A 15,303-nucleotide genomic window follows, 5' to 3' on the forward strand; every position below is an offset into this window, starting at 1 on the left:
GTTCCTTGTGTACTGGTCAGGTGGAAAGCAAGTCGTCCTGTCGGTGGGTCCGTTCACTGTCTCTCGGTTGGGTTGCCGACTACCTGTCTTCCCTAAGTGCAGACCGACCCCCGGAAACTTCTGAGCGCCGCTGGCTGTACTGCCTTTTCTTATTGATGCTTCATTGTGTATTTTAATGGCTCATAGCCGATGGTTTGAATTTGGATGCTTCTAGTTGCGTTTTAAATAATGGGCCTTAAGCCACTTTAAAATTGAAAGTTCCTTACTTGTCAAGTCTTGCATTGTTTGGGCCTTCAGCCTCATTTAAAATATTTTTTTGGATAAAGCTTTGGGTCTTCTGCCTTTTGAAATGTCATTGTAGTTTTGTTTTTGAATCAAGGACTTTCAGCCTTCTTAAAATTAAAATTCCTTACTTGTTAAGTCTTAGATCGTTTGGGACTTCAACCTCATTAAAAAAAAAAAAAAAAAAAAAAAAAAAAAAAAAAAAAAATGGATAAAACCTTGGGATTTCTGCCTTGTAAAAATTTATTGTAGTTGTGTTTTGAATCATGGGTCTTCAGCCGTTTAAAAAGTAAAATTCCTTATTTTTAAGTCTTAGATTGTTTGAGCCTTCATCCTCCTTTTTAAAATTATTTAAGGATAATTCTTTGATTCTTCTGCCTTTGAAAATTTATTGTAGATGTGTTTTTAAATCATGGGCCTTCATTCGTTTTAAAATTAAAATTCCTTCCTTGTCAAGTCTTAGATTGTTTGGGCCTTCGGCCTCATTTGAAATATTATTTAAGGATAAAATCTTGCGCTTTCTGCCTTTTGAAAATTTATTGTAGTTGTGTTATAATCATGAGCCTTCAGCCGTTTTAAAGATTAAAGAGGTTGTGCCCTTAAGCCGTAAGATTGTGTGACATATTCAGTCGATAGTTAAGCTCGGAAATTTGCGCTGTAATGTTTGGGTAGCTAAATAAATTACATGTGTTCGAGTGTAACTGTCAGCTGCTCGTTTTTGGTCCCTTCCACAATTCCAAGTACCTGCTCTGTCCTGCAGATTTAACCAGGCGTTTCAGAGTGCAGTAGGTGGTATAGGATTTAGCAGCCCCATCAGTCAAACGAATCAGTACATCTACACCTACATGGATACTATACAAATGACATTTAAGTGCCTGGCAGAAGGTTCATCGAACGACCTTCACAACTCTCTATTAATCTAATCTCGTATAGCGCGCGGAAAGAATGAACACCTATATCTTTCCGTACAGCTTGCGCTGCACCTGCTTGAGCATTGTCTTGCAAAATTATGGCCAGGTCCTGCAGAAAGTGTCATCACTGCTGTCTCTATGCTGTCCAATTTTGGAACACACTCTACAACCAGCTTAGACAGAAGTGATGACACTTCCTGCAGGACCTGACCATCATTTTACAGGACAATGCTCAATCACGTACAGTACAAGATGTTACTGATTTGTCTGACTGACGGGGCTGCTAAAAGCTATACCACCTACTGCACTTCTATGACTTACGCCCTCGTGAGTTTAACTCGATTTATAAACTGAAGGAAACACTTGACGGCATTCGCTTGAGAAGTGCTACAAATTCGTCGGGCAATAGACAGCGCCGCTCGAACTGTCAACACAACTGGCACTGCTAAGAGTATCCTACGACTTCCACATCGCTGGCAGCGGGTTATACACAATGCTGGTGACTTCTTTGAAGGTCAGTAAAGCTTTGAAACACGTATCTATTTTGTACGAGCTGTAAATAAATAGTTGCCACTATTAAAGTTCCAAGCCTCGTATATGTCTCAGTATGAGCCATAATTTCTCGCGTCTATCTCCGTCGTATTTACGCGCAGTGCATGTTGGTGGCAGTAAAATCGTTGCCTTCCCTCCAGGGATACCCATTTGAGTTCCCGAAGCATATCATTAACACTTATTTGTTGTTCGAAACTCCTAGTAACAAATCTCTTCCTTCAATCCGACCTGGTACGGATCCCAAACATTCGGGCAGTACTCAAGAATATTCCGGACCAGCGTCCTATATGCCGTCTACCTTACAGATGAAACACACTTTCGCAAAATTCTCCCAATAAAACGTAGTCGACCATTCGTCTTCCCTGCCACAGTCCTCATATGCTATTTCATATCACTTTGAAACGTCACGCCCAGATATTTAAACGACGTAACAGTATCAAGCAGGACACTACTAATTCTGTATCCGAACGTTACGGGTTTGCTTTTCCTAGTCGTCCGCATTAACCTACATTTTCCACATTTAAAGATAACTGTCATTCATCACAACCTCTAGAAATTTTGTCTGAGTCATCTTGTATCCTCCTACAGACACTATCACTATCCCTGTGGCACTCCTGACGATACACTTGTCTGTGATGAACACTCGCCATCGAGGACAACATACTGGTTTCCAACAGGATAACTCTCGCCCACATTTCGCTGTTGTAACCCAACATGCTATACAGAGTGCTCATATGTTGCCTTGGCCTGCTCGGTCAACATTTCTGTCTCCAATCTAGCACATATGGGACATCGTCGGATGACACCTCCAGTGTCTTCTGCATCCAGAATTAACCGTTCCTGTATTGACCGACCAAGTGTAACACCCATTGGCCTGCATCCCACAATCTGAATTCCGGTTCCTGTACAACACAATGCATGGTCGTTTGCTTTCAGAATTCTGGCAGTTACACTGGTAATTAATGTATCAGCACTTGAAATTTGCAGTGGCTTATCTCGTGCTTATCGAGAAAAATGTATCCAGAAATTTAATTATTTTTTGGTGTTGCGATTTTCTTCCGTAAGGATATATTTTTTGGAAGGAGAAAATTTGACGTTGTCCTCCACTTGGTTCGCGTTCGCTTTGAAGCTTTCAGTAAGGTATTTGACAAAACATTCATTATCAATATTGGTTTTATATCAGAAGAATTACAAATCCTTACCTTTTATGTCCCCCAGTTTTACTGCAAATGGTGCTTACGAGGCTTTTAATGTTATTATGCTAGTCACAATCACAGTTATATACAGGATGTCCCAGCTATCTTGTCCACCCAAAATATCTCTGGAACAATAACAGCTATTGGAAAACGAATTTCACCGGTATCAATGTAGGGCTGGGGCCCATGGATGTACATATTTGGAAACAGTCTAAAACGAAAGCATGTTTTTTTAACACAAACTTATGTTTTTTTAAATTGACCTCCTATATTTTTTCTTCAGCAATCCATAGTATGACAAAGCACATACACAATGGCGTTGATTGCATCGCAATATTCCCATTACATCCTGAGATATTAAGACGCGAAGTTGACGCTTGAAACACCCGACATGCGCTGCTAGCGCACGTCCTGAGGCTCAGGCGTGAACCCCACGCTGCCCGTAATCGCGATGTGATTGACATGCGTAATCTCACTTACATACTTATTAAGAGGTCCGAAACGAATAATACGGTCTGCTGCCAACCTGCATTAACGTCGTACATTCCAGCAGGTATTTATCCCATAGGCTAGGGGTGATGCGTTTCTGTAACATTGTAAGTAGGCTGTTTAGGTTTTTTTATTGGTAACGCCACCTCTGTATGAAAATCACTGGCTGTGCTGTGTGCAGTCTGTGGCTGCTTTGCATTGTTGTAATACTCGCCATTGTAGTGTTAGGCAGCTGGCTGTGAACAGCGCGTAGCGTTGCGCAGTTGGAGGTGAGCCGCCAGCAGTGGTGGATGTGGGGAGAGAGATGGCGGAGTTTTGAAATTTGTCATGAACTGCTATATTTATATATGATGATATCAAGGTAAATACATTGTTTGTTCTCTACTAATATCTTTCATTTGCTAACTATCCCTATCAGTAGTTAGTGCCTTCCACAGTTTGAATCTTTTATTTAGCTGGCAGTAGTGGCACTCCTGTATTGCAGTAGCTTGAGCAGCGAAGATTTTCGTGAGGTAAGTGATTTGTGAAAGGTATAGTTTAATGTTAGTCAGGGCCATTCTTTTGTAGGGATTTTTGAAAGTCAGATTGCGTTGCGCTAAAAATATTGTGTGTCAGTTTAAGCACAGTCCTGTATAAATTGTTCAAAGGGGACGTTACATATGGCGACCCTGCCAGGATACCTCACTGGAATCTTCTGATTTTTTGTTGTAGTTTGTGTAATTAGTGTAGATTTTGTTTATTGCTAGCGCGTAATTGCAGAGAAAATCTCCTTTGTAGTTGCAGACTTTCATTGTTGTACAGTAAAACAGTTGTGGCATGCATGTAGATTTGCACCAAGTATTTCGCAGCTGCAATTAACTAGATATTATTTTCAGTGCTATGTTAATGTGTTCTCTTATTTTTGATCTTCAAATTGTGTTTTTCTGTGTTGTCGTGTGAAATACTGTGACAATAATGGCGTGTGAAAAACGTAATACTAGGCTCCAAAGTAAACTGAGAAATGACAGTGAAGACGAAAGCAGTGTGTTAGCGCCACCGAGTAATGAATTAACTGATGTTCAAAGTAGTAATTTGGTAATTGTGCATAGGGAAATGGAGCGGGCGGCAAACAATCGTGTAGGCAGTGAAACAATTAGTGAAGAGGGAAGCATTATCGATCGATCGGTCGGCAACAGCTCGCCTCAGGAATCCGAAATGACAGGACACAATTTTGCAAATACTGTAGATTCAGATTTTGCGTCCTCACCGTTTTCCCAAATGAGTCAAGACACGTTTTCCGCTTGTCAAAATGTGAATGTTGCCGGTGCAAATTCACTGCCGAAAAGCACTGAGGAACATGTTTCAGACACCAGTGCATTGTTATTACAGTTAATGCAACAAATGGGACAAAAACTACAAAAGTTAGACACAACACTTGAACAAAATCAGAATCAAATGGGACAAAATCTTCAAAAGTTAGACACAATGGAACAAAATCAGAGACAAACACAGCAAAAGCTTCAAAAGTTAGACACCACACTTGAAAAAACACGTGAAGATTTAACGACTGAGTTACATAACATTGAATCGAAATGTCAAAAAGTCTGTAATGATGTAAAAACACAAATTTGTGAGCATTTTCAACCTATTTTTTCGCGGCATGAAAATGTATTACAGAATCACGAAGCAGCCATAAAAGAACTGCAAACCATTGTTCATGAAAATCACGACACCTTGCAAGCTAAAATTGACTCAGTTGCATCTACCGATTCGGTTACGCAACTTGCAAAAACTCAGGAAAACTTAAAAGACACAGTAGATACTCTGAAACTTGGTTCAGAAAAACATACAGAGGAAATAATTTCACTATCGGATAAAGTAGCCGAACTTTCAGATCAGTTCACTAACTTATCTACAAAGGTAGATGATGATCTGAATAACACAACACCTGTAGCCTTCACTGACACAGAAGAGTATGAACAAATTAGAAAATTCAAACAGAATCAAAATCAAATCAATACACAGTACAAAAGAGAAATCCGGGAAGTACAAGATCAGCTGACACAGGTAATTCAAGAATTACGTATTTCAGAGGACACTCGCGCCCCAATACGGGAAGAGGGACATAGAAATACGGAACAGCCACAAAATAATAACACAGCGCATTTCGGAAATTATGAAAGAAATTGGCAATGTGCACCGAATTTTGATATTGAACAGCCGACACGACGTAACAATGACCGATATGTGACTCGCCGACATGATGATTTTGACTATAAGCTGTTCATTACTACACGTAAATTCAAAACATTTAAGAATTCCGGCAACGACATTCATCCACAAGCGTGGCTCCATCAATTCTCTGATTGTTTTCCTCCCAACTGGTCATTGGACCACAGGTTAGAATTTATGTGTGGCTATTTAGAGAATGAACCAGCTGTAAGAATGCGATCGGTCATTCACGATTGTCACAGTGAAGGAGAATTTTACCATGCCTTCCTCTCAGCATATTGGTCTCAAGCTACACAAGACAGAGTAAAACATGGCATCATAATGATGAAACATTTCGAACAATCTGAATTCTCCAGTCTTGTGAAATATTTTGAAGACATGTTGCACAAGAATCAGTACCTGTCAAACCCATAGAGCCCCTCAGAACTCATCCGCATTTGCTTAATCAAATTACCTAAACATTTACGACATATTATTTTGGCAGGACGTTGCAAAGACGACATTGAAGCTTTTCAGGGACTGTTACAAGAACTGGAAAGTGACACTGACAATCGCGGAACGCAGGAGCACAACAATTACAGATCACATCAGTCGCAATTCCGCGATGAAAGAAATAATAACTGGACACGACAAGGCTATTCTCACAACACAAATCGTGACCAAAACAGACACCACCCGTATGACAACCATTGGCAGAGTAGTAATAATTACAGGGAAAGATCACCTCTCCGCGGTAATGACTATCACAGAGACAATCAGAGAAACAGAGAATATGGGAACCAAAACAATTATTATTACGGGAGACAGAATAACTTGAGACGCAACGGTCCAGCGCGCAGTTACGATTCAGGGAGAAATTCTCCACCACTTAACCGACAAGAAAGAAATTACAGGAACTACCGACATGACGACAGACGATGTGATCGTAACGACAGACCCGAATTGCATCAGAACTGGCGGGATTTAAACAGGGCAGGGCCCTCTCGTCACGGTGAATTTGTAGAAGTTAGGTCTCCAAATCCCAATAACGACGCGCGCTAACAAAATATTGTGTGTCAGTTTAAGCACAGTCCTGTATAATTTTTCAAACGGGGAGGTTTCAACATATCTGTGTACCGCAACGTTAGTCACAAAGTTAACTTCGCTTATCGTTAATCCGTTACTAAAAAGGTAATGCCGTTCAACGTTAAAACTTTACTTTACTGTAGATCTAGCACAAGTGACAGTTAATCATTCACTCGTAATAGTAAAACTCATGTTCATGGTTTTAGTGAAACGAGCAAGTGGACTAAAAGTTTTACCGTTGTTTAGGTAAAAATGTTTTGATTTGGGAAGTTCAGGTAGGACATGGAAGATGAACGTAAAGATGTTTAACCAATTAGTTTTATTATCACATAATTATCAATGTTGTGTTTACCTAATGCGTTAAATGACAAATTGTTGCAAACAAATGTTTCTTAACATCACTGGGTTAAATGGCCCTTCGTAGAAACTTCTACTGTGATACCAGCACTACCTACTAAACACACATCTCATGCTCAAAGTGGTGCCCATTGGCTTGCATAAATAGGGTCACTCTGCGGATGAAGGATGCCCTACTTCGTGCTACTGTTTCCTCTTTGATGGCTGTACAAGCATCAATAATGCGTTGCTTCATGTCCTCTGGTGTTGTTGGTTCATGTTGGTAAACAGCATCCTTCACTGCTCCCCAAAGAAAATAATCCAGCGGAGATCGGGCAGGCCACCTAACTGGGCCACCTCGTCCAATCCACCTTCCAGGGAACTTACGGTTCAGAAGTCGTCGTGCTCGTAAGGCGTTATGTGCAGGGCATCCGTCATGCTGATACCACATGACCATTGTCCGGTTCAGAGGTACGGTGTCCAAGAGAACACGAAGATTGTGTCGTATAAAACTGGAGTATTGTCTGCCATTTTGGATGCCATTTATAAAGAAAGTTCCGATAATGGTATCTCCAATAATCCCACACCAAACATTAACTTTCCACGGACGTTGATGCTCTACCTGACGAAGCCACTTTGGATTGTCTGCGGACCAATAACGCATATTTCTCATATTGACAATTCCTTTGTTGGAGAATGATGCCTCGTCGGTAAAGAGAACATCTGCAAAAAAATTTGGATTAGTCAGAAGTTTTTGATGAGCCCACCGACAAAATGTTACCCTATTGCGGAAGTCATTTCCATGAAGATCCTGGTGTAAATGAACGTGGTAAGGATGAAATTTATGACGTTTAAGAATACGCTGTGCACTTGATTTCGACACACCAACTTCACGTTCAATTTGACGTGTGCTGATTTGAGGATTCACTGCTATGGTAGCGAGCACAGCAACTTCAGCACGTTCATCTGTGCGTGCTCTAGGACGATGTCGAGGTCTTGGATTTAAGCTTCCCGTTTCACGTAGACGAGATGTGAGACCACCAAACGTCCGGCGCGAAGGCGATGGCTTGTCAGGGAATCGTCTTCTGTACAGTCGTTCTGCCTGAACACCATTTCGTCCACCTACAACAGGGTACAGTACAGGTATGTAGTGTAGGGTAGAAAACAGACATATTAACGTAATAATCATAATGTTCGCTAACAGTACTATCAACAAACAAGCAATCACATAACGTATTTCCCGTCAACGTACATTTTCCATAGATCAGCAGCATTTCTACCATATTTTCATTGGTGTACATTATACTCTACAGCTTAAGTTCCACAACACAACGTTTATTGACAATGTGTACTACCTCCGTGCCGTCACTAGATTACTCTGATGCACGACTACACTGGCAAGCGGTGTACTGCACGCCAAAGCAACAACAAATGGGATGCTCGGAGGGTGGTGGAGTACAGGAGTTTGCACGGGTCGCAAATCATAAACAAGGCGAAGTGGTAACTGTGGCAGTAGTGGGAACTACGTTGGACACTTGACTAGGTAGAGCCAGGCCCTGCGCGACAGGCACAATGGGTCATATAACGCATTAAATAAACCGTATTTTGGGTGTACAACGATCGGTACTGGTTCATATTGTGTACGTAGATACGTAAAACGTGCAAGAGGGAAACCATTATGTGCTTATGAGAGTTGATGGCAGCAGACCGTATTATTCGTTTCGGACCTCTTGATAAGTTTGGAGGTGTGATTACACATGTCAATCACATCGCGATTACGGGCAGCATGGGGTTCACGCCTGAGCCTCAGGACGTGCGCTAGCAGCGCGTGTCGGGTGTTTCAAGCGTCAACTTCGCGTCTCAATATCTCGGGATGTAATGGGAATATTGCGATGCAATCAACGCCATTGTGTACGTGCTTTGTCATGCTATGGATTGCTGAAGAAAAAATATAGGAGGTCCATTTAAAAAAACATATGCTTTCGTTTTAGAATGTTTTCAAATATGTACATTCAGGGGTCCCAGCCCTACATTGATACCGGTGGAAGTCGTTTTCCAATAGCTGTTATTGTTCCAGAGATATTTTGGGTGGACAAGATTGCTGGGACACCCTGTATATTGAAGTATTTGTTAAAAGTTCTCGTCTTAAAGAATGTCATCGTCATCTTCATTCTGCGAATTTATACTGCTGGAGCGTGTGCTCCGCTCTACTAGAATATTTTTGAAGTATGGGTGATGTATTGTCGACACATAAGGAAGGAGTGATTTCGTATTGTTTTTCTTCTGCGCACTCACTGGTCCTCTGCACTGATGAAGCAAACATCGATGCACGCTCGCTGGAGTCTGCAGACATCTTCCTTTTCATTTCTTTTCCAGATTGTAATTATAGTATCGTCGTTCTGAGGATTGATGAAAGACACTTTTAAAACGAAATTCAAGTACAATGCTCTTGGATGAGCGTCCACAAAGGTAGCCCTACCTACAACAGCAATATCTCTCCTTTGACGTTGTCTCTGATGTACCTACACGACGAATCTCATAGTCGTGGTAGGCGGCGTCGTGAACACCTGGTACCTTACTGGGCCGGTCTACCGGCGTGTGACGGCTAACGTACTGCTGGTGACGCCCACAAGCAACAGAGCCTGGTCTGCTGGCGTGGAACGCTGAGACGAATCTGCTGGTACTGCCGTCTGGTAGCGCTGGGATTGAACTGCTGCTGCGCCCGGACGAAACTGCTGGTATTGCCGACTTGCGGTGTAGGGCGTAACTCGCATCGTAGCCAACTGTAGCCTAAATAGCCGTGCGCTATTGCTACGAAAGCACGTGACCTGGTGTAGAAAAATAGTGCCCTGCCGTGAAAGGTTCGCTGCCTCTCGGGCAGGTTGGCGCCCCCAGACGCTGTGGAGGTGACGAATAACGCAGTGGTAAACAGCACAGGCCATAAAAAGAAAATACCTCTGTGTTAATGACAGTCTTTTAGCCACGTCATCCTGGCGGGGCGGCTGCCCGCACGACCTGCCTGATGTGCGGAGAATACGACCATCAGGCAGCTACAACAGTAATATACGCTGAGGTAACAAAACTTATAGGATAGCGATATGCACATATACAGATGGCGCTTGTATCGCAAACACGACGTATAGAAGGGCAGTCCACTGGCAGAGTTGTCATTTGCTCACATGTGGTTCGTGTGAAAAGGTTACAAACGCGATTATGACTGCAAGACGGGTATTAACAGACTTTGAACACAGAATGGTAGCTGGAGCTAGAGCGCTAGAGGCATGAGACATTTCGGAAATCATGAGAGAATTCGATACTTTGAGATCCAGATTGTCAAGCGCGTGTCGAGAATACCCCCTATTACAGGCATTACCTCTCACCACGGACGGCTGACGGACTTCGCTTAATGACCGAGAGCAGCGGCGTTCGCGTATAGCTGTCAGTGTTGACAGACAAGCAACACTGCGTAAAATAACCGCAGAGATCAATGCGGGACGTACGGCGAACGTATTCGATAAGACTGCCGTGAAATTTGGCGTTAATGGGCTATGGCAGATGAACGACGCGAGTGTCTGCCAACAGCACATCCCCTTCAGCGCCTCCCTAGACTCCTCGCCGTATCAGTTGGACCCTAGACGACTGGAAAACCGTAGCCAGCACACATAAGTTTGGATTTTAGCTGGTAAGAGCAGATCGTAGGGTTTGATTGTGGCACAGACTCCACAAAGCCATGGATCCAGATTGTCAACAAGCCACTGTATAAGCTGGTGGTGGCTCCATAATGGTGTGGGTTGTGTTTACTTGGAGCGGACTGGTGTAATATTTCTGGCTTACTCAGCCATCATATTAGGCTCCAAGAAGCTGTTCCTAGAGCAGTGGAGATACAATGAGTATATAGGTGACGAAATGTGGGATGAGGTAGCGGTGACAGATGTTAGATTCGGTACCATTCCCGTGAGAAAGACCGCCTGCCTAATGCTACTGCTCTGTGATTGGCTGCTGTCTTCGGAGCAAGGGCGCCAAAACGTTAAAGTATAGTTATTATTATTAGTTAAACTAATCATTGGAATGACTTCACTTTTTAATATAAATATCTCTCAACAGCTGACTATCAATCAGTCATTTTAGAATTATTAAAAACAATTTAAATAAAAAACAAAAGACTAACGAAATTGCAGACGAAGCACTTCGGAAGCGTTAGGGTCACGCCTTTGCTGGTATGGCGCGCGAAGTGATTCGGGCTGTTCGTCACTCGGGATTAGGCAGTCGAGAAGAACAGACATGTTGCCTATCGTAGAATGTGTTTCCAATTTTTAATTAAGTTCCTGTTCGTCACTCTGGATTAGGCAGTCGAGATGTACAGTCATGTTGTCTGTGGCAGGATGTGTTTGCCAGTGCTCAGTATTAAAAGATTCACTCCGGTAGTCATAAGGCACAGACACGTGCCACAAATAGTGTAAAGATACATTTTCGTAAACATTGTGTTTGATCATGTACTTTGCTGTATCAGAAAGTGTTGTGTTAAGATCATGTAGTCTTGGTTCAAATGGCTCCGAGCACTATGGGACTCAACTTCTGAGGTCATTAGTCCCCTAGAACTCAGAACTAGTTAAACCTAACTAACCTAAGGACATCACAAACATCCATGCCCGAGGCAGGATTCGAACCTGCGACCGTAGCGGTCTTGCGGTTCCAGACTGCAGCGCCTTTAACCGCACGGCCACTTCGGCCGGCTTCATGTAGTCTTCTCGTGTGGCTATATTAATATACGCGAGTGGCACCCCAAAGAAGTGATACATTATTTCAGAGCAGAACCTCGCTAATAGTCAGTTTCAGGGTCAAGATACAGAACCCACGACCTGCGTGCTGTTTTCTGCGCTGGGGACATCAACTTGAAGACAGCAGGTTAGTGAACTATAACAGAACCTTCGTATTCCACACAGTGCAGTGGAAACAACTAGGTGCGTCACGTGTACTGAATGCACAGGACAAATTGTGCTCAGTGAGACGTCATCTGCAGTAATGCAGAGGAGGTGAAGGAGGACGATCGTTATTAACACCAACAATCAATCCATTCTTCCTTTCTTGCCGTGCTGGGTCCACTGGACCAGCTGAACCCATCATTGACTGAAAATGGTAATGTTGGCCAGCTTGGAGACCATTTGCAGCCGTTCATCGACTTCATGTTCCCAAACGACGATGGAATTTTTAAGCATGGCAATGTGCCATGTCACCGGGACACAATTGCTCGCGATTGGTTTGAAGGCCATTCTGGAGAATTAGCGCGAATTATAAGGCCACTCAGATCGCCCGACGTGATTCCAATCGAACATTTGTGGGACATAAGCGAGAGTTCAGTTCGTGCACAGAAACCTTCACCGGCAACACTTTCACAATTATGGACGGCTGTCTCAATATTTCTGCAAGGGACTTCGAACGACTTGTTGAGTCCACGCCACGTCGAGCTGCCGCAATACGCCGTCCAAAATGGGATCGCCGCGACGTTAGGAGGTGTGCCAAGAGTTTTGTCGTCTCACTGTAGTCAGCCTCTGTATTGTATCCATTCTGGACATAAGTCTCTATAACTGCGCCAGACAGTCCTATTGCACTTATCATTGGTATTTTTAAAAACTGTTGGCTAGTGTAATACGACGAGGCACAATGTCTGTAACTCAACTGAGAGGGTACATGCGGTTTTAAATCAGATATCTGTAATTTTTTTACTAAATAAACTGACGTGAAAGTGTACCTTAATTTGCAGTTTTTATATAGTGTTCTGCGCATTTGTGCACAGTTGTTTTGTTGGCGGCGCCTATAGCGGCGGAATAATTTATTGCTGTCAGAATGTAAATCTAAGGAGCCAGTTACTTTTACCGTGGTAACTTAATATTCCCACGAGATTTTCGTTATAAGTTTCCTTGAATTCAATCATTAAGAATAAGCCTTTTCAACTCCCAGACGGTAGTTACATTCATTCGATTGACAATCTGTCCTTTTACGTTTTAAAATTTTTAGATGCTTGGAAATACTTTTCTGAACGTTAAAACGACTATCAATTTTGCTCCTTCGTCTTTCCTGATTTCATTATTTTGATCCGATCTTTTTGCACGTAAATATATTGTACCTTTTTACTAGCTTTCTCGATTTTACCTAAGCATCGTTAGGCAAAAATGAATACTCACAGTCTGAGAACTTTAAATTTACATTTCTAGTTTCAGGTCAGGAGTCTGAGGCCATTTTAATAGTTTTAGGGCCATTCTGATTTTGTTCGGCGCACGAGTCAGGAAATACAACGACATGTTTCAAGTTCCCACATTCTTTCTTAACTGTTTGCTGGTACAAGATTGCTTTAAACTTTTTTTGTCTTCTCCCATTTCATCAAACTATTAAACCTCGGGTACAGGTTTCTCTGTTTATTTGAAAAATATCCACGCAACACACGATAAATCTGTAAGTGCCATGAAACAAAGCTATTGTCGACATACTCGTAGAAGTAAAAATAAGGGGAGTTGTCATGACGTAAAAAACTTCAAGCCGTCGTCCGCCATCTTAGTTGCCTCAAAACATTACTTTCAGCTGCTTTGATTGTTTCAAGCCGTGAAATGAAATACGGTCTCCCGAAGAAAGGGAAGGAATACTAAATAAATAAAATTATAGCTGTCTGTGGCAATATGCTTCACTGATTGAAATGTTAGAAAACGGAAGATCCTTCTGTTAATTCATACGCCGAATTGGAGTCAAATCGAAAGACTTGCACCCGGCGAACGGTCGACGCGACGGGAGGCCCTAGTCACACGACAGGACAGCTTAAGGGGAGGTTTACTATCTTTTGGTTCAGAAACTCGATTTTTTAAGATTAGAATCCACCCCTGATACGGTTTTTCCTAATACGGAACGGAAATGTTTGGTATTCGAGGTTGAACAAAAAAAAATGCACCTCTCTGAATTCGGCCTTTTTCACGCACCAGTTTTTTTTTTCCCCGGGAATTTCGTCTTTGTAGCAGCGAAAAATTATTCTATGTGTTTGCCCCATGACTAAAACTGATGAAGTGATCAAGGATCTTAAGACGTACTACGGCTTGGCAATACGACGATATTCCATTTAGGTGGAACAGACGAAGAAGGCAAATTGGGCAACGTATTTCCACAAGTGTTCGACGGATGACCACCCACAACACCAAAATTGTCCGGCTGGGGAAACTAGTTGGTGCAAGTGGCGCACTGCAGAGGCTACCGGACACGTGGACGAATATCAACACGACCAGCCGCTCTCCAAAGTAGTTCAAAAAGTGATTCACCCGATCTACGAGGCCCTTTCGGAGGACGAGTTACTGTACCGGTGCTTGGAAGGAAACACACAAAATTCAAATGAAAGTTTCAACGCGTGTGTTTGGAAGTTAGCCCCTAAGCATTTGCATTATGGTGCGAAGACTGTGGAGATTGCGACTTACCAGGCAGTGAGCGGCTTCAAAGAATGGTATTCAGCAATTATGAAGACCATGACAACGATGGACGTCACCCTGGGTCTCTATTCGACGCAGTTCGCCAAGCATTCGGACGACCACCGGATTCAAGCGGCCGAAAGCCACTTGTCACCGGCCGTACGAGCGGCTCTGGAGCAGCGCAGGATGGCCCAGATCTAGCAGAACGCCCTCTATGAGGAAGAGCAAGGACTAGTTTATGGACCCGGAATAGCATATTGAACGTAAGCTGCATAATATTGCATTTATACGTAGTCAAAATTTCATACGCGTTTTTATCGAAATGACTTTTTTTTTTATCGCGCGGTATGATAACATCAAACCTACTTAACCGATTGGCATGATTCTTTGTTTCCGACGAAGCTAACTAAATTGTCTGGGAGTTGTATCACTTTTATTCCAATCCATCAACATTTTTACTTGGCCGACGAAGTCGAAAAATCGTTGAAAAAACCCCATGTTTTTCAAATGGCCGCGATTTTGTTTCCTATGGTCCAAATAACTTAAGCGAGCTACAACTGCTAAAGAATCTCATATACGTTGCTAACCTAAACTCAGTTTTGATTTCAGACTAGCCGGCTGACCTGTGACATACCGCGCGTGGAGGTCTACATCGAAATTTTGTTTCGTTCCGACGGCACTTCCTTCTTTGCTCTTCCACATTTCCGGTCGAAAAAATTCCAGTTTGTAGAGGAAATATCAATAAACATTTCGACCAAATTTTACATTGATATCTATAATACATCCCGAGAAACAAATTCTCAAATAACATTTTTTTTT

Source organism: Schistocerca americana, chromosome 8 (genome assembly GCF_021461395.2).
Source record: "Schistocerca americana isolate TAMUIC-IGC-003095 chromosome 8, iqSchAmer2.1, whole genome shotgun sequence".
NCBI lineage: Eukaryota > Metazoa > Arthropoda > Insecta > Orthoptera > Acrididae > Schistocerca > Schistocerca americana.